Below are 20312 nucleotides of genomic sequence, written 5' to 3'. Positions count from 1 at the left end.
TTGTTGAATAAGATTAGGGGGGTATGTACCTGAAAAATAAGAACAAATTGTCATTGCACGTGGACAATTTTCTGAGACTGATTTATTAATCGATATTCGATTTTTGGTACTGATTTACTCTTTCATTTCTTTTATAAGAAAAGAAAAAATTGATACGAATCGTTTATTTATCCGTGTTAATTTGATGAATAAGTTATATATTGATCGGTCTTCGATTTCGATACTGATTTACTCTTTCATTTCTCTATAAGAGAAGAAAAATTTGATACGAATCGTTCGTTTATCTGCATTAATTTTATGAGTATATTGGATATTGATCGATCTTCGATTTTTGTTACTGATTTGCTATCTTATTTCTTCATAAGAGAAAGAAAATTGATACGAATCGTTCGTTTATTCGAATTAATATGTCGAGTAAAGTAGAGGGGTAAGTAACTGATAAATGTAAACAAATTATCATTGCACTTTGACAATTTTTCGACATTGATTACGATATTGATCGATATTGAATCTTCGATATTGATATGGATAATATTTTTCGATACTGATTTACTCTTCTTTCACTTCTGTATGAAAGAAAAAGGGAAATTGACACGAATCGTTCGTTTATCCCAATTACTTGTTTGAATTGAAATTGAAATTGAAATTTTAAAATTGATTAAAATTTAAAGTTGATTAAAATTTAGAATTGAACAAAGTTTAGGATTGAATAAAGTTTAGGTTTGAATAAAGTTTAGGATTGAATAAAGTTTAGGATTGAATAAAATTTAGAATTTAGAAAAATTTAGAATTGAATAAAAATTGACGAAACAAGACCAGAATTAATTCAACCTCCTAATATAATATTTCACGCATACACACAATGTGTCGACGCGCACAATGCGAGCGACATCCGTCGGCGAAATGAGCCGAAAATGAGCTGAGACACGAAACGCGAAACAGCTCTAGTAGATCCGCGCCGTCGGCCGGACGGCTAAATAACAACAAACGATCATCCCCGCGGGCGGGAGGGGAGCGGCGACGGGCGACGGGCGACGGGCGAGCGGCCAATCAATTCGCCAATTCATCCCGACGCGATATTTCTCGCGAGGTCGTTAGAAATTCTAGTCACGCTATGAAATTCGCCCCTATGAAATTCAATTCGCGCCGTCATTGCAGTGTATCATTTCTGGATCTGCGTTACGCAAGTGCCTTTCACCGGCGCGCTAGCTGTCACCTCCTCGCGCGTCAGTCACATTGTCCGCGTCCGCGTCCGCGGCGTCCAGCGCGTCGCGGCGCGGCGCGGCGCGGCGCGGCGGCGCGGCCGCGCGGCCGCGCGGCATGCGGACCGATGGTATTCTCGATGCGATGCGCGGCCCCTCTATTTTCGTCCGCCACTGGAATCCGCGTCGAATTCTATCATCCGCGTCCCCAAACGTCCTCCGCGAACGATCTCGCCTCGCCCGCGGAACTCGCGCTGACGAAATGAAGGAAGTCCCGGCAGCGTGAGTATCGCGCCAGCGCGGCCGGGATTTTTCATTTTCCTCCTTGGCGAATCGTAACAACTTTCGCGCGCGCGCGCGCGCGTACGCTTTATTACATAAGACGGCGAATCGAAGTTACACGAGCGGCCAGTCGAGATGAATAATGAGCGAGGCGCAAAAACAAGACACACCAAGTACGAAACTCTCCGCGGGGGGATCGTACGTGTGTAACGAAATATTAGATATTTACGGTTCGATTCACAGGATCGCAGGAGCGTAAAGCCGCTTCGCCTCGCTATATTATTTCCCTGACGAATCGGCGGTATCGGCATTATGTCGAAGACTAGGAGAAGCTTGAAGGTGAATAAATAAGTTGATTTTGGATTTGGACATTGCGAAGCTAAATTTCAAAGGTACTTCTCGATATGCATTTTATTGTCATTCCGTGTGTACAGACTCGCGAACATTTAACGCACCACTTCTTCTGGTTCTGATGAATAATTGCAATACACATCTACGGTTATTATCACGCTACGCAGCGATTTAAATCTGTTCAAGTGTGAATTTTAAAAATGTTCTGCGATACGCATTTTATTTCGCTCCGTGTGTATTGCCAACTCGAGCGTTTAACGCGCCCAACCGCCTTACTTGAAAACGGTACACTGCACGTAGGAAATATTACACTGTAAAAAAAAAAATAGTTAACCGGTTCGCTGGTGATTCGTTAAAATCAAAGTTTTGCGGCAAAACCCGTGAGAGCGAATAATTTCGTAATTTACACGGAAGCTCACCTATAAGGGTTTCTTTGGGTCGCTGATAACGAATCCGCACTCGTAATTAAATGATGGATCCAATATGGCGGATATCAAGCTCGATATGTTTTTTGGTTGCAGGTCCGACTGTCATAAATTCAAGCTTTTCACCAGAAACGCCATTCGGCACAGAAATAGTTTCCTTCTACGTAATTCATCTAATAATGGAGATAAGATTATCCATATTGGAATACCGTTAGTCACTGAAAGCCACTGCGTGAGATCCTATTGCATCCGCCATTTTAGATTTTGCAATTTCGATTGGATTTATTATCAACAACCTGAAGAACATGAACATGTCGAATATGATCTTCTCCATAATGGAATGACAAAATTATTCACTGGAAACCGCCATATTGAATCCGCCATTTTCGGTTTTGCAATTTCGATCGGATTCATCATCACCAAATCTGAAAAACATGAAATTATCGAATATAATCTCCTTCATAATAAAATAAAAAAATTAGTAACTGGAAGTCGTCATTTTCGGTTTTGCAATTTCGACTGGATTTATCATCAGTAACTTGAAGAACATGAACAGATCGAATGTGATCTTCTCCATAATGGATTATCAAAGTTAGTCATTGGAAGCCGCCATTTTCGATTGTGCAATTTCGACTGAATTCATCATCGGCTACTTAGAAAACATAAACATACATCCAACATTCTCCTCCATAATAGCATAACAAAATTAGTCATTTGGAGCCGCCATATTGAATCTGCCATTTTGCATTTTGAAATTTCGACTCCGGGTTCGCCACCAGCGATCGAAAAAATCCTCTATAAAGATTTCATACAAAATTAAATACATCTTATATCTAGATATCTTAATAAATATTCTTCAAAAACTAACAAGATTGACTATTTCAACGCCGCCATATTGGAAGTGTAAATTTTATTCCGCCATTACGCATTTTTCAAAAAACATGGGTGTACCAAGTTTCATGCAAATCCGTTGAAAACTAGCGGAGCTATTCATGTTGCTTATACATGAGTCATTACTGGCGAACTGATTAATGTCATTACTCGACTACATCTTCTTATTATTTCACACTTACTATCGCCTCATTGTGCGATTGCAGTTCCGGTAAATATATAGAAAAGGGTACATCTCACCGATTTTTTTCATTTTGAAATATGTTATAAAGGATGAAATTCTGAGTGACTTCCTGATATAAATATATGGAGGTCGCTTATAGTTTCCAAGATATTTGATTTTAAAGTTTTGGAATTTTGATTATCCTGGAATTAAATTCCAGATATCATAAGCTGACGTTATTTACAATACAATCCAAACAGTTAATCCATAGAATACATAGTATACATAGAAATATAGGAAACAGCACATATAAGCGTGAGCGGGGCTCCGCTCCTCCCCAAAAAAATTCTAACCTAACCTAACTTATTGCATCTTTATATATTATTGAGCGATGTTGACAAGATCTCCTTAAAAGCCACAACACCTAATATGCAGATATTATGATAAGTTAAGTTGAGCCAGGTGATAGATCTTAAGAGAACTTTTTTCAACAGTGTCCAAAAATATATAAAGATGCAATAAGTTAGGTTAGGTCAGGATTTGTTTGGGTGCGAGGGAGGGGCGGAGCCGCTCTCACGCTTATATGTACGTTTCTTATATTCAAGGTGAATGAAAACTGCTTGTCTGCTTCAAATATACTTCAACGTACAATTATAAAACTTTAAAGTCAAATATCTCAGAAACTATAAGCGACCCCCATATAATTGTATTAGGAAAAGTCACTCAGAATTTCATCCTTTATAACATATTTCAAAATGAAAAAAATCAGTGAGGTGTACCTTTTTCTATATACTTACCACAGTTCCAAGTGCAAGTTTTGTCTCGGTCCCCAGAATCCATTCGCGGATTCGATCAATCAGGCTCGAATGAAAGTCGATAGCGGCGCTGAACGCGCCGTAAAACGTGATATAACGAGAAGCACGGCTGGAACATAAGCAGCGCGATACTTACGCTCGGGTTTCCCGGAGCAAAGCAGAAGCGGACCTCTCTGTCATGTACCTCACCCTCTCCCTGAGTCCCTCCCACCGCTGCGACGATTCAGATTCTCTCTCATCTGGATGCGCATTATTATTGTGCGCGTGCGAGACTGCTCCGACATTATGCATCTCACGATTGCGTAACGCGACTCACGGTACCGTAATTTCCCGTAAACGCAGCTGCTACCTGGCCAATCTCTCATAATAAATCACTTTCCTTAACGGCGATTAAGCCCCGACCGGCCGAGGTGGAAATGAATATTTTCAAGCGGCGCACAGGAGAGGAACAAGAGAGAGATAGAGAGAGAGAGAGAGAGAGAGAGGCGGCGAGAAAGAAGTTTCGCCGGTTATTCGACGCCGCTCTCGATGGGATCCCATCAGCAGCCATTAATCATTAGAATCACAACGACTCGCGCGCGCTAACAATCCGTACGCGTGCGAATTAATACGAAATTAGCGGAGATCAATCTCTCCCGGCGAGCGCCGCGCGGCGGACAAATTGAGCGCTCCGATGGATTATCTCGCCGAAGCGAGATAAGCTATTAGGCGCTTCGCGACAGTACGCGCGATTTGTTCTTCACGCGCTATTTCGCGCTCCCGGGGGGAAACTCCGCCGCGGCAACCTCGAGAACGCGCCGTGTAAGGAGATACCGAAAGCGCGAGAAATGAAGCGCTAACACGCGCGGCATTCGCGAGAAATGGATTCAGCTAATAGCTTCGACCAATGTATCAGGGCCTTATTACGAGAGGGGGAGAAGAGGGAGGGGGGAGGGAGAGGGAATATAACTCGGGCGTTGCGTCTTCCGTTGTGCGCGCCGAGACGGCCGACGACGACTGTCACGCACATTCATCGGCCGCGTTCCCGAGTCCACGCGCGTCTCTCTCTCTCTCTCTCTCTCTCTCTCTCTCTCTCTCTCTCTTTCTTTCTCTCTGAGAGTGAAATTAACATCTCCATTAATATTATTATACGGGCCGCAAAATTACGCGAGACCGGCTAACTTCGCGCCGGGGATCTAACGCGCTGGGACGCGATAGGACTGTGATTTAACGGCCGGCCGAATGAATTCTAGCCGCGTTGTTTAATTGCGGTCGTAAAAAGTCGAATTTAAGGGCGGGGACATCCGTAACTGTCGCGGCCGAGCAACAAATCGCCGTAACTGGAACGAGTGGTGGATTAAGCCGCGGCTATTATCGAGTAATTTAAGCGCCGCGGCGGTGTCGCGGAGAACACGCGACGTAGCGCACTAAACATCCAGACCCGCGATGACATACGCGAGCGCCATTTATTGTCCTATTTTAACGCGTCCCTCCCTCATTTCTCCCTGAGAGAGGGAGGGTGCGCGTTGGACGTGCCCGAGGACGCTGATTCGCGCGAACCACGGCCGCCATTTCGTTCACCCGCGGACGGTCTTTTTTGTACAGGGTGTCCGGAATCTTCCGGAAACGAAAAATTGTGAAGATTAATCAGATCAAACTTGGAAGAAAAGTCATGTACCATTTTGCAAAAATGGAGATAGTTATTAATGATTGAATATGACCACATCTAGAAGATCTTTTTAACCTTTTCTCTGGGTATCCGCGCAGGCGGATACCCAGAGACCCACCTATATTCCGTCAGTTTTTTTATATTTTATGAACAGTTTTAATGATCGATTTCTTAGCAATTATATTTCTTAGCTTCTTAAGACCCTACCTAGTGTAGAATAATTGTGATTAGTTATAAATTCTTTAAATTTATTATTGCTAATAGTAAATAAGTAAACACAATAAAATGTTTTTAAGAATAAATGTATGGCAAGGCGAAGAATTGACTATTTTTATTTGGGAGTTGATACGCAGGGATTGTTTTGGGGCTGATTACGAATCCGTTGTCAGATTTTCGAAATTTAAAATGGCGGATCCAATATGGCGGACATAAAATTAAAAATTCAACCAATTTCCATGAAACTAGGTATCTAGGGTTTTCTTGGGTCGTTGATTGCGAATCCCTCATCAGATTTTCAAAGTTCAAGATGACCAATCCAATATTTCGGACGGAAAACTTAAAAAAAGCTTTAATTTCTAGAAAAATTAGTATTGAGGATTTTTTGGGTCGCTAATTATGAATCCATCATCAGATTTTCAAAATTCACGATGGCTGATTCAATGCAGCGAAGCGAGAATTTAAAAAAACCCAAATTTCTACGCCATTTTGAATTTCGAAAATCTGACAATGGATTCGTAATCAGCGACCTAGAAAACCCCTGGATAACAAAGTTTTACAGAAATCGGTTAAAAGGAAAAATTCGTGGCTCAAAGAATTAATTGATAACTTGAAAACTTGCGTACTTGTTTGTAAAATGGTAAAGGACTTTTTTGTTTAGAATAACCCAATCTACAATTACATAACAGTTGTTATGTGTAGCAGTAGATATGGGTATATTGAACTTTGAACCCCGAACCTTGAACCTGTCGCTGGCCACAATAGCCGTCGTATAATCGTAGGTTAGGTCATTCTGAACAAAAAAGTCCTTTAGCATTTTGCAAACAAGTACGCTAATTCTCCGTCACTTCGCGTGTCGAAAATACGCTTTAGGAAGCTCCATTTTTAAGATGGTATCAACACGACTTTTACTGCGTCTGTTGTTAATAAATGACTAAATATCGCGGATTAATATTGAAGCATCAAGAAATAATAACTGTGACTGTCTCCGACAAAACTGACATTATTGCCACCTCTTGCAAAACCTCCTGAAAACTAAATCACTCTCCTAATATCCGTGTTGCAAGGTGGAAAGAATGTCGAAGGTTGCCTGAGGCTTATCAAACGCACCGCGTGTGTTTTTGTAAATTATTGCTCGATGAAGCAGCAGAAGAACGAGCGGACGAGAAAGGTTTGTTAAACCGCGCGCGGTTGGAGTCGTCGGCGTCCCTGGGAGAGACGAAACGTTGACCCCCCGAGTTCATACGAGTCGGAGGTTAATAGATGAGAGTGTGATTATTTTCGACTCAGCTGCCGGAGACGAAGATTACCGGCGTGGTACGGCAGCGTTAATCCAACGTTCCAAACTTGCCCGCGCCAGATGGTGAAAGTACCGCGGCAATACCTTTAGTCGCTTTGCCCGCCAGCGTTTCTTTCCGTTTACGTTTGCTCGAGAGGAGGGAACCTGGGAACAATTATGGAAATATGACCCTTCCACTTTCAAGGAACGCGTTAGATTTACTCGAGAAAACATAGAGAGAGAGAGAGAGAGAGAGAGAGAGAGAGAGAGAGAGAGAGAGAGAGAGAGAGAGAGAGAGAGAGAGAGAGAGAGAGAGAGAGCCGTGTGTGTGTTCTTTTATACCGCTCATCGCTACGCGCGGCGAAAGATTTCCCCATTAGTGTGTTCCCCGTGCATTAAGGAACGTTAACGAAAATTAGTCTTTCGAGATGAAGATATAACGGGAAAATTGCCTCGCAATTTCGCGATCGACCTTGGCGATAGGTAGATTGAACACATTTCCGTCGCTCATCGCGGGCCTCCTATATGCGTGCAATTTGTACGAGGCACGCGTGTGCGTCTCGATTAAAAGTCGATATACGACAGCAAAACCACGACACTGTTTCCTCGAGATTGAATTACGCCGCGGTAAAATTGCTTCGCGGTAATTTCATTAGCTGCAAAAGGCAAAGAGGGAGGGTTAATATCATCGGCGTGCGATTCGCTCGATGAGACGAGTTTGAGCACGAAAGCGCTGTTGTTCCGCCGCTGCGGAACAATGCCACGATCTGTTCTTCAGGAGGTACCGTTAAGTCACTAAGAGGGACTCGCTCGCGTCTCGTTCGACTTGGTGTGAGACGAAAAGTGAGGAACTGCACGGATACCGAGCGATCCCCGGCGAAGGCATATCGACATTCTGGAGATTAGCTCCGATGAATGGATGGATTTCTCGACTAAAAGAGCGCTTGCGATGCAAATCGCCGTAGTTAGCCGAACTTTCCAAACTCGAAGCGAACTCTGAGACCGTGATTAATCAAGATCCTAATTAGCTTCGAAGTATGCCCGAGTCCACAACGTTGTTTGCAGGACGGATGGTCTCGGACGATCGATTTATGATCTTTCCTCGCGCTCGAATTAAAAGCACAAAGTGAAATTGCGAACGCTCAGAATTATAAAAGGCTTTCTCGCACGGAGAAGACAAGTTTTAAGTCCTTTAGTGTATTTGGATTTTCCCGGAAGAACAGCGACCGGAATATCGCGCGACGACAGATTTTCTTTTCGTATTATTTCTCTCGTCACTGGACTTCCCTCTTCATTCATATTATTCAGTATTATTCAGTATTACGAGAACTGCCCGAATCAGAAAAGATTACATCCCATGTTATATATCATATATAAACCATATATTATTATGTATTATTATATAATATTTATATATAATTATTATATGATATATATATTATAATTATAAATATAATATATATTACAATAATATATATATTATAATTATATATTTATAATATATATATAATAATTATTATTATTAATAATAATTATTAATATATATATAATATTTATATATATATATTAATAATTATATATATTTAATATTACTGTATAAACTATATATTTTTCATTATACACACATATTTGATATCGTTATATATTAATATGTGATCCATAAATATATAAATGTTCCTTCTATATAATATATTAAATATATAAATATTCCTTCTATGGTTACATATAAAATTATGTCTACGCATATCCACGGTTTTTGAACCTTTCTTTCTGTGACTTATCCTACCTTCCTGTCGGTGCTTACAAACATTACTTACATTACAGACATTACTTCTTACTGAAATCATGAAATTGCTGCAAAATTTATTTTCCTATCCCTTATGTTTGCCGAATATGCCGAGAGCTAATCAATTACACAAAAATTTAATAAGAAGGTCTCAGGCGAATTAATTGAGAATATAAAGGGTTAAATGGAGAATAGCAGAGACCGCCTCGCGCCGTGCCACAAACAGCAACATTTCTCCACTCGAACGCGCGTAATCGCGCGCGTTGCCACACGGTTATTCAGCGACAGCGTTGACGCACAATCGCGCACCGATTACCGATTATCATCACGCAATGACGATCATCGCCCTCCACCGAGCAAGGCTCCCGTTTTCCGCACCGCGGGCCCCCCTCGCTCGCAGCGGAGCGGGGAGCCAGCGCGCCGCGTAAAAATCCGCGCGGCGCGAACTTTTCCGCGGCGCCTAAGATTTTTCTCAGGCCGCCGCCGACGGTATATTTACGACGCCAGTCGCGCCGTTCGCGAGCGATTAATTCGCTCGGTGGCTTTTTACAAGGATGCAATTGACGCGGCTAAGTAAGTGGGTAAGTGAGAGCAGAGAACGGAGCGCGGCGCGCGCGTTAGCCGAGCCGGGCCGGGCCGGCCGGCCGGGGATGATTAGGGCGGGCGCCGCGCTGCATTCTACGACGGCCACTGCGCGCGCGTACGCATGCCATCGGGACTTACGTCGGATGCAAATAATACTGAAGTGCGAGCGCGCGAGGCGGGGGGAGCGGAGCTCGAGCTAATGACCGAAAGAGTATGAGGCCGCGTCCTCGAGTTTCCCCGACGTGAGAAAAGGGATCGCGAGAGGCGTGGGCGAAGCCTGCGAACGACTTCTCTCTCTCTGTCTCTCTCTCTCTCTCTCTCTCTCTCTCTCCCCCTCTCTCTCTCTCTGTGTGCTCTCTCGAGCCGATCGGTATTATTCCACCGTTCGCCGCAAACATTCGCGGACTCCGCCTCGGCTCGGCTCTCCTCTCCCTCCGGCCGCGAGATCGAGTCGATGAATTCTCGTATCGAGGGGAGATTTATTTCTTTGCACAGCTCTCGCCGAACTTCGCCAATCATTCTGAGGCTCTCCTCCTCTACTCGGCTCTCTTCCTCTTACTTTCCTTGCGTCTCGTGCAACCGTGCAACTCTTCGTCGACTCTTGTGTGGATCTCGTAATTCTTATCCCCGTGTGTATTTATTATTTCCGTCTAGGCGTCTGCTTTGGATTTGCCAGGATTGAGAAGTAACGCGTTACTTGTAACGAAGTTACAGTTACAGTTATTTTCTTTTTGGTAACTGTGACTTAACTTGGTTCCGTCTTTTCTCCATCTGTAACTGTAACCTAGTAACTTAACCAAGTGACATTTGTTTGATAATTAGTAACTAATTTAATAGTTACTTTAATAGTTACCTTATATATTTCAAACTTAAGTTTCTGGCCAGCAACGATAACGCGATAACGCTTCATGTCCAATAAGCATACAATTATTCTGACTGCATTTGGAAAACGTGCTATTGCGTCATCTATCTTTATCGCTGATTAAATGTAAAGCTAGGATAAAATGATGCAATAGCGCTGATAGTCTCCTCTCCGAATGCAACCTGTATTTCTTTCAAAAAAAATTGTACGCCTATTGGATATTTCCATCGCGCGTCGCCAGTCCTTATTTATTAACATAACCTGCGTTTAGCGTGAAGTGCGTTGCGTGGTTTCAGTTATTATATGAAAAAATTCAAGCAATGGATAAAACATCTCAATCTTTGGAGGAGGATTATAAAATGCCATGGTATGCAGCGTATGCAAAAATATTCGAGTTACAGCAAAAAAATTTGAAAACGAGAACAACTGGGCATTCCTTTGCAAAAGCGCTGGCAAAAAAGTTATTCATGCAAGTAGAACTTTAATTGTAAATTTAAGAAAACATACGAGTGTAAGTCTTCATTTATAAAATATCAATATATTTTTTAGTGAAGAAATCTACTTTTTGATGTTAAGATTATTTTTAGTATTTTTAGTATTTATCCTCACCAAATTCATTCACTTTCTTACGATTGTCGTTAATAGTCTTAAAAAATAAATATGAATTTCTTATTTAAATTAATGAATCTAATTTGTAAGAATTATATACAATATGAGCAATATAATAATCAACAAACTACTTTTATCTAAGATTGAAGGAATTTACACAATTACGAAATTTAAAATAACTGCACAATTATTGTAAAAAAGTAACTGACAAGTAACGATTCGTTACTTTCTAAATAGCTGTAACTGTAACCTGTTACTTTTGGAGGTCACTCCCTTGTAACTATAACTGGTTACTTTTTCAATGAAAATAACTGTAACTCTTTCGCAAAGTGGTTTTCTCAACCCTGTTGATATCTTATCATTAATATTGTAAAACTCGTTCTCAGGGGGAGCATACCCCAAAATGCCACTAAATGTCTCTTCCTTTCTCCCTCTCCCTCTCTCTCTCTCTCTCTCTCTCTCTCTCTCTCTCTCTCTCTCTCTCTCTCTCTCTCTCTCTCTCTCTCTCTTTTTCGTGACTCCTAGAGTCATGATGTCGCGAGACTCGCCCGAGTTACTCCTCTATTTTTGGATACTGGCGCGATAGCGCGAAGATATATTTGAGGTCAGAAATTAGATTAGCGATTTGCCTGCACTTCTGAACTTGATACGCGTCCGCACGTCGCGTCGCGTTGCGTCCGCCTAAACGCTCTAATTAGAGAGACGCGATATCGAGATATCGCGCGCCGCGCCGGCCTTTTTCCCGTCCGATCCGCGCGCGACGCGACGCGGCGCGGCGCGGTGCGGCCGCATCGGCGCCCGACTAATTATCCGCAATGGCAGACAGTTTCGCCGCATTTCGCACCGGCGCGGCGCATTAATTTCCATCCGCGCGCTCGCTCCCCCCTCCCCCCCTCCCCCGCCTTCTCGCTTGTGTCCGTGTCGCTGACCGCGTGCGCGCGAATGCCGCAGCGCGGCCGCGCGCATTGCCGCTTCTAATTTAATGAACAATCATAACCCGCGCCGATCGAGCGCGTTGATACGCCGAGGAACGCGCTCGCGTAAGCCGCGGATCGCTTAGGATCGCGCGCTAATTAACCGCGGACAAAAGTTCAGCCGGGAGGAATCCCGGGGGAACTGGCGCGCGCGGCACGAGAGGGGCGGAGAGAGACCTCTGCTTTCTCTGGTAATTACGCTCGCAGTAATATCGAGTGAGAGTCCCATCCGCGAGCGATCGGCCGCCGCGCCGCGCCGCGCCGCGCCGGCGCGTTCTTTTTCCGTCGCTTTGCATTCCGTGCGCGTGAATTCGCACGAATTCGCGTTCTCGCATACCACTTGTGCCCGGCCGCGGACGCGCGTGGAGGACGCGGTCAGCGAGGTTCTTGCAGCGTGCGAGAGCCGGTCATCGTGTCGCGACATGTTGCTCATCATCGGCCGGCCGACCGCAGAAACGGTTTGTAATTGGCAGGTATGGCAATGCGACACCGCGCGACGCGACGCGACGCGATGCTACGCGATATACAACACTCGGCGCGGATCTCCTCTCGGCGGATACACGGCGCATTCTGTGGCTCGCATCATCGCCCTTCGATCTCCTCGAGAGGAAGAGAGCGAGAGAGAGAGAGAGAGAGAGAGAAAGAGAGAGAGGAGCGCTCTCTCGGGTGCACCGACGCGACGTCGTCGCGCCGTAGTCCAATACCGTCTCGCATCTTGTCACGACGGATAAAGCGCAACGAGACTTTATGGTAGCCCCGTTATGGCTACGTCAGAAAGTATCAGGGAATCTTGACGGACACCCACTCGCGCCTTGCTTTATCAGCGCGCGATGAAAATTACATGCGGTGGGTGTAACGCGTATTCCGTTACTTTTTAGTTATCTCGCTGAATGCATATAATCGAAGATTTATACTTCAGGGACAGTGAGAGGCGGCAGGTGAGGAGGGGAGATGGGCGGGGGTGGAGGTGGGGGGAGAGGGAGGGGAGAAAATCGTGAGGATCGGGAGGATCTCTCGGGGCTCTCGAAGGCAGGAACGAAGCGCGCAGCGGTCTCCTCCGAGTCCCGACGAGGCTGCGCAATAATTTCGCGAGCAACGACACGAGAGAGAGCGAGAGAGAGAGAGAGAGAGAGAGGAGAGGGACTGCGGCGTATTCCGCAGCTGTCGTGTTATTCAATATGTCGGCGAGCGCGTCAAATAATACTTTTCTTTTTTTTGTCTCCTCCTTGTCCCGCATCTCCTTTGTCTCGCTCCCACCCGGCGCGACTCCTCTCGCCGTCGTTGCGACGCGCGACGTGCGTGTACGCTCGCACGCGACGCCCCGGCCGGAGTAAATTTCGACCGGGGTGTATTCTGTTTCGTCGCTGGCAGTATCGTGTGTCTCTGGAACTTTCGATTTTCTGTCTCACATTTCGCGCTTTTGACGCTTTCGATGCGAGTATACACGGAGGAGGATTAACGAGAAACAAAATGCGAATTCCTCCGACGCGGCGAGCAAGCGGCTAGACGCAACGCGACGAGCGACAGTTGCTTTCACGTGCGTGAAGTTGGCCCCGCACTTTTCGAATTTTGCATTCCTTCGATTTGTGCCGCGTTGTGCTACGTTTGTGCCGTATCGCGCGGCAATCTGCGCGACTCTGTAACTCAAAGTGTACTCGAGAAAATTAAGGAAAAGTAAATTTTTGGCAGCCCCGTACTTTTCGAATTTTGAGTTTTTCTTTATTGTGCCGTATTGCGCTGTTTGTGCTGATTTGTGCCGCAAACGCGAGACCGATAACTTCGATAACATTTGAGGAAAAAAATAAAAACGAATATTTGTCAGCCCCCACTTTTGCCCCCGAATGAACCCAACTTTTGTTTGTGAATCTCTACTAATTTGTGCCGCATTGTGCCGTTTGAAGATACTGGATATCTCCTTTCGTTCAGTAGAAAAAAATTGTTAAAGTTAAAATACAAATTAATAAATAACTTTTTCTACAATGCATTTATCGCAAGTTGTGCTGAATTGTGCTAATCGAATAGCGATTAGCATAGAATAATCTAACCACTTAAAGTTGTATCGAAAATTACTTGGATTGCAAAAGAAATTTGCAAAAACTGATGGCGCAAAAAAATTTTTCATATTTTCGAAATTTCGAAAGTTGTGCTGGATTGTGCTAGTCAAACCCACCAATTTTTTTCTAATCGCAAAATGTCCTCAGATGGCTGGTTTTCGCAGTACGAGTATTCAAAGAAAGTAATTTTTAGGAATAATTTTACGAATAATTTTCAGATCACTATAGCTCTTGAACCGTGGTAAATATTCGAATTCTGCGAGCTGTGCTGAATTGTGCTAGTCGAGTACAACAAGAAACGACTTAGACATGTTCTGAAAATTGCGCGGCTTACAAAAAAATGGTGGCAGAAAGTGGTGGGTCAAAAAGAATTTTTTTACATTTCCGAAATTTTGAAAGTTGTGCCGGGTTGTATTAGTCAAGCCCAACAACTTTTCCTAATGGCCAAATTACGTCAAACCATCGCAGTCCACAGTACAGCAAAAACATTGGTCTCTTCGCTGATGTGTATCTCTAACTTCATACCTCTGTAACTTTTGAATTGTTACGAGTAATCAAAATCTGCAAGTTGTGCTGAATTGTGCTAGTCGAATACAACAAAAAAAGCGACTAAGGCATGTTCCGAAAATTGCACAGCTTGCAAAAAAATTGGCAAGTAAAAAGTAGTGGGCCAAAAAAGTTTTTTTTACATTTTCGAAATTTTGGAAGTTGTGCCGAAATTGTGCCAGTTAAGCCTAAAAACTACGTAATACAATTTTCTTGAGAGTCTCTGGATTGCCCCTGTGCTTGAAGAAGCGAACAAGTCTACAAGATGGTACTAATTCGGAAACCAACCGAATCAAGTTTTTCTCTGCACCGCGCGAGGATCTAAAGTATCGCAACAAACTGTAATTAATTTTCAGCAAATCGTGATTGACAGAAGTGATGAAAAAATGATTAATGAGACACGATGTCTTCCCTCGCGAGCATCATCGTTGCTTCCTTGCTATCCGCTATATCTACCGTTTATTATTACACGCGTATTGGAGCCATATCATTATTGCGTATTGCTTGTATCAGCGATGCTTCTATTATTATCTATTTCCCGACAATCTCAGTCGCCTCCGCTCACGTCGATTATTCCCGAGTAATAAATATAATTCATATAATCGATCGTAATGAGTGAACGCACACTTGTTTCATCGCTTGATCACGGCCGATCCTTCGCACGTCGCCCGAGGAGACGACCGCGAGACCGGCAGAGGGCTCGATCGACAATCGCCATATGTATTTTATTAAAATGCGCTTCCGACTCGTATTTGTCGAAGCTCGCAGCGGCTCGCCGCGGCCGCGGCCGCGGCGCTACTGGCCGCATCCTGGTATTGGTGCATCCTGCCGAGAGAAATCGACGGGTATCGCAGGAGGGAGAGATGCATGGGTAGAGACAGATAAATAGGAATAGATAGGCGGGCAATCCGTTATCTCTCGGGGTTAGCAGCTTCCCCCTGTGCGCTTTACGCGCCATCAAATATGTTACACCGGCAATCAAGGCTCCGAGTCTTCGGGGTTCGTAACGGGACGCGCATACAGACCGGTGGGCACGAGTTCAAGGCGTATCGAGGCTGCGTCGCTCGTAAATGATACACTAATGAAGAAATCGCGATACGTCTTCCTGCGTTAATCCCACATCGAACAATAGGTAGACGTAAAATAGGTGTGGCGCGTGTGGCAATATTTATTAATATAATAACATTGTACTCATTCTGTACGCATTTCGGGAAGCGCACAATGCACCGTGGCTAGACTCGGTTAAATCGTGTTGCATTCGCGCTGAATTGGTCGCTCAGTCCGTTTCTTCGGGGAGAAGAACGACTGTTATCGCGTCGTTGAACGTCGCTTAAATTCTCGGCAAATCTGGGTGCACAAGTTTGGACGGGCTCCTCAAGGATTCGCGACTCGCTGATCCAGTTTGACGGCAGTGTTTTTGCCGAGATACGTACAACGTACCGTTGGATAATGAAAACCACTCGGCAGAATTAACAAATCGTTGTTTTTTTTTTTTCTTTTTAATCAAATCGTTGGCTCCGCATTTTTCCGTCGCGCGAGGTCCATCGAGACTTTTGCACTCGCCCGTACTACGCGGTTTAATTGCGGATCACGCCGAGGAGAGAGAGGAGGATCTCTTTCGCCAGTTTCCGATATATAAGAAGTGTTTGTAATGACGTACCATTAAACCGCGTTTTTTTTCTCGATTTCTCACGTGCCACTCTACATTCTCTTATCGCGGGTAGACGCGCGTATCCGAAGGTCTCGGAGCGCGCTGTAAAAGTTCGAACCGGCGCCAATTACCGCTTCGCACGTAAATCTTCTTCCCGTGGACCGAATGCAGAGCCCTGCGCGCTTGCGTGACTGAAATCCGAAAGAATTTTTATACCGTATAATTGCAGGGGGGCAGGGAAGGGAGATCCGTGGCGCGGGCGCGGGCGGTTCTCTCGCATCGATTTCGCGCCGGAGATCGTCTGATGGCCGTCTTTAACTCTTTGCGAATCTCGCCGGCCAATTTCGTAGATTGGCGAGCGATCTGTTCGGGACATTATTAACGTTTTCAAGACCTTTCCATTGTTGTTGCCCGCACAGGCCCGTTGTATCGACCTTCGATCGATTCTTGCCCGCACGCTCGTACGACTCCGTTCCGGAATCGGACGAGACGGATAATCGTTCGCAAAATTTTATCGCTAACCCTCCGTTGCTCGCGATACGCTGCGAAACCGTCTTGAGGTTTTTGAAGTTTTTTCATCCTTCGCTGTTTTTTATAATACATACTTCGGTGAGCCGCTCTAATGAGAGAAGACAGTCGTTTCGAGTGAAAAATTGCCGGAGGAAAATTCGTGGAAAACACGGCGACTAACGGAGGGCCAAACGTCACGCGAGCGTGACTCGTCCGGGGAATCTCTTTCTCGTCCCGGGAATTTGGAATAGATTAGACTACCGTTATACCCGTTCGATCGCGACGATAATGACGCGGCTCATGTTACACCCGGAGCCTTTCGGTTTCCGCTCAGGCAGAGCGACGTCGAAGACACCGAAGTGCGTCTGCGCCGCTCGCACAAAGATCATCGCACCAGTGGGTCGAAACTTCAAATTCTGTTCGGAAACAAAATTTTGTGCAGGAATAAGTTTTAATGAAATTAATTTTCATAAAATGCTTTATTTACAATATCTTTGTGTACTATTTTGATAACAATAGTATTGCAACGAATATATATAAATATATAGTGTTCCTATTCGGTTTCAACAGCTAGCACCACGTGAAGGTAAGGAACAAGCTAGCCTTGGGCGAGTTATATCAAATCAAATCTTCTTGTATAAATTCAATCAATAGAATATTTGTTACATATTTTTGAAAATTTCAAGATTAAACAATCTGTGTGAAAACACAAGAGAAAATTGCAAGACCAGTGGATTTTGTAAAACAAAATTCGTGAAAGCAGCCAGGAATAATAATAACACAGCATAGAGGTTCTTCGCAAATCCTTTGATTACGTGTGTATGAATAGAACTGGATTAAACGAAAGCACTATTCGAAATTTTGCGATTCTTTTTCAATCCGTTGCAACAGATCGAAAAAAAATTTATGTCTTGCTTCTTATCTACGTGACGCTGACTTGAAAACAAACAGGAATATTTAAAATTCAATATATAAAAAATATAAAAAAAATATATTGTTATGGAAAAATATTATGGAAATATAAATAGAAATTTTACTGAAATTTTCATTACAATTGATTTCTGTCGCGAAATTCTGTCTCCGAATCGAATTTTCATTCATGTACAATTGTATAATACATAATAAGTTAGATGATTTCTATTCACTATACGATGTATAGGAGAAAAGATCGCACGAGATCGCACCTGAAACCTATATGGTTTTTTACTATATGAATGATTTTTCAAAATCCTACTTAATAGATCTTGGACAAATATGGACATTTCTTTTAATTATTCAATAAACACGTACGAGTTGAGTTACGATTTCGTTCTGATTCACCATCAGAGAAAAATGTAACGGTAATCAGTGTAAAATATAACGAAATCTGGCAACGGATATGATAAAAATGTTCTTGAAGAACCATAGAATTGTTGTGCCGTAAGATAGACAAGGCTCGATAATTATTTATATAAAATACAGCGAACGCAAATGGACGACTTATGCTCAACACATTTTACTTATCACAGAAACCCGAGACTTTAGATACTTACAGTATCTAAATATATCACTCATTACTTGATATTTTCTGCATTCCGATCATATATTGGGACTATTTTACAATACATTCTAATAGATGAAGTTGTGAAAATTCGAACTTTTAATTTTGGCCCGATGTCCACCTTTTTCACCGTTTCGATCCACCGCGCTCGTTTTCTGCGCTCCCTGCGCCGCTGATAGGTCGCTCTCCCGCGGCGGTTCTCGGGAGAGAAGGCCTTCGGAAGGTTGTGCGCGATCTCTTGTTGCTCGCCTCGCTTTCGCCTCGCGCGCGCCGTGTGTGCCCGCGGAATATTCTTCTATCGCCCCCCGCCCCCGGGAGCTGCCTTGTGCGTATAGTAGTATATCGCACGTTCATTGTGAATTCCTTCACGTTCTCCGCCTTCCGGCCGTCCTGGCGCACCGTTATCGGAAAAGGCACTTTGTCATGTGCGCGCCGAGTGCGCGCGCTGACGTTCGTCTCGAAATCATGTCGCGATAATACTAGCGCGGACACGCCTACGAGTGCAGCCTACCAGAAATGCGCGTACAATAACAGAACGAGTCGAATCGTTGAGTGCTGCGCCGCGCTACAAACGTTAAGATATACCGAATGCAATAAATTGCCTTGCGAGAAATTTCCTCGACCGCGGAAAGGGGAGAAATGGAAACACAGCCGCTCCGACAACGGCCAATTATCATTCGATCGGCCGAGCGAAGATAGCGACGCGGTACAATTCAACGATATTCGCGCGCTGTGCGTCACATCCGTTTTTGCCTCACCCTTACACGATGCTTGGTGAGAAAAGCGAGGGAGTGTGTGCGTGTGTGTGTGTGTGTGTGTGTGTTTCTTTTTCTTATCCCGGCACGATTTCGTGGATGATCGCATAACGCATACCCGCCCACGTCGCGGGACGTAATTGTATTGTAGCTGAAGAAATCTTAGCAGCTGAAGGCGGAAGAAAAGTCAGTCCTAAAAGGCGGTCTGTCTCGAGCGAAGTATCGAGGCCCCTTAACGGGACCTTACCATTGGCCATCCGCCATAAATTACACATTATATCGCGTAAGAGCCAACCCACGTGCCGGTAGATCGTAGAGTGCTCGCGAGATGCATTTTTCTCGGCCGTTCGCGTGATTTACGGCCGACTGTAAGCCTCCCGAAAGTCGGAAGTCGGATATCGTTGCATCGGCCGTTCGGTTTATATCCGCGTGTTTTTAATAGATCGCAGTCGAGAAGATTGCGCCTCGCATGATTTCGCGCGAATAAACGTTAAGTATAGCGATCGCGCGGATGTGTTTCCTACTTTCCGCCGGAGTTTCCGCGATCCCGCTTCTCAAACGCTTGAGACGCTTCGCGCTTCCCTCCATCCTCCAGAGAGAGAGAGAGAGAGAGATGTCGCGTATTGTTGCTGTTTTTTTATTTATCTTTGCCACGATATGCGATATTGTCCGACATATTATTTTCCGTAATCATTGCGTGTCGATTATTGTTTTACCGAGAGGGGCATTAACCGTCTTTGGCAAATTTCTATTTTAGAACACGGATGTTTTGTATTACCGAACGGATGAATTTTTATTCATAATTTTTTATTATTTCTTTTTTGGGTGTATATAAGCTACAAATATTTGATAAAAATTTGTAGCAACGTAGAAAACAGTTTTCAATCATATACCATTTTTTAAAGGAAAGATAACCTTCCACTGAAAAAAAGATCTTTTATTTCAGCCATCTAGTGGGAATAGTTAAAAAGTATCGGCTGAATTTTCATTCATAATTTTTTTAATTTTTTTTTTGAATGTACATGAATTACAAATATCTGGTAAAAATTTGTAGCAACGCGTAAAACAGTTTTAAGTCACATGCAATTTGTTGAAGGACAAATAATAGCTTTTCATTGTAAAAAAAAACTTTTATTTGAGCTGCTCTGTAGTGGCAACAGTTAAAGAA

General features: G+C 43.9%; 1 long non-coding RNA gene across 1 annotated transcript; it reads right to left on the bottom strand.

The window, feature by feature from the left end:
• Positions 1-1913: 1913 nt before the first annotated feature.
• On the bottom strand, positions 1914-3049 carry LOC112589031 (uncharacterized). Its single transcript, XR_003113203.1, has 3 exons — positions 2933-3049; positions 2255-2685; positions 1914-2146 (listed from the first exon to the last, which is right to left on the bottom strand). It is a non-coding gene; the product is annotated as an uncharacterized LOC112589031 (long non-coding RNA).
• Positions 3050-20312: the final 17263 nt, after the last annotated feature.

This window comes from Harpegnathos saltator, unplaced genomic scaffold (assembly GCF_003227715.2).
Source record: "Harpegnathos saltator strain DR-91 unplaced genomic scaffold, Hsal_v8.6 scaffold381, whole genome shotgun sequence".
Taxonomy (NCBI): Eukaryota; Metazoa; Arthropoda; class Insecta; order Hymenoptera; family Formicidae; genus Harpegnathos; species Harpegnathos saltator.
Note: the sequence above shows the minus strand (reverse complement) of the source record. Positions and strands in the feature narration are given on the sequence as shown.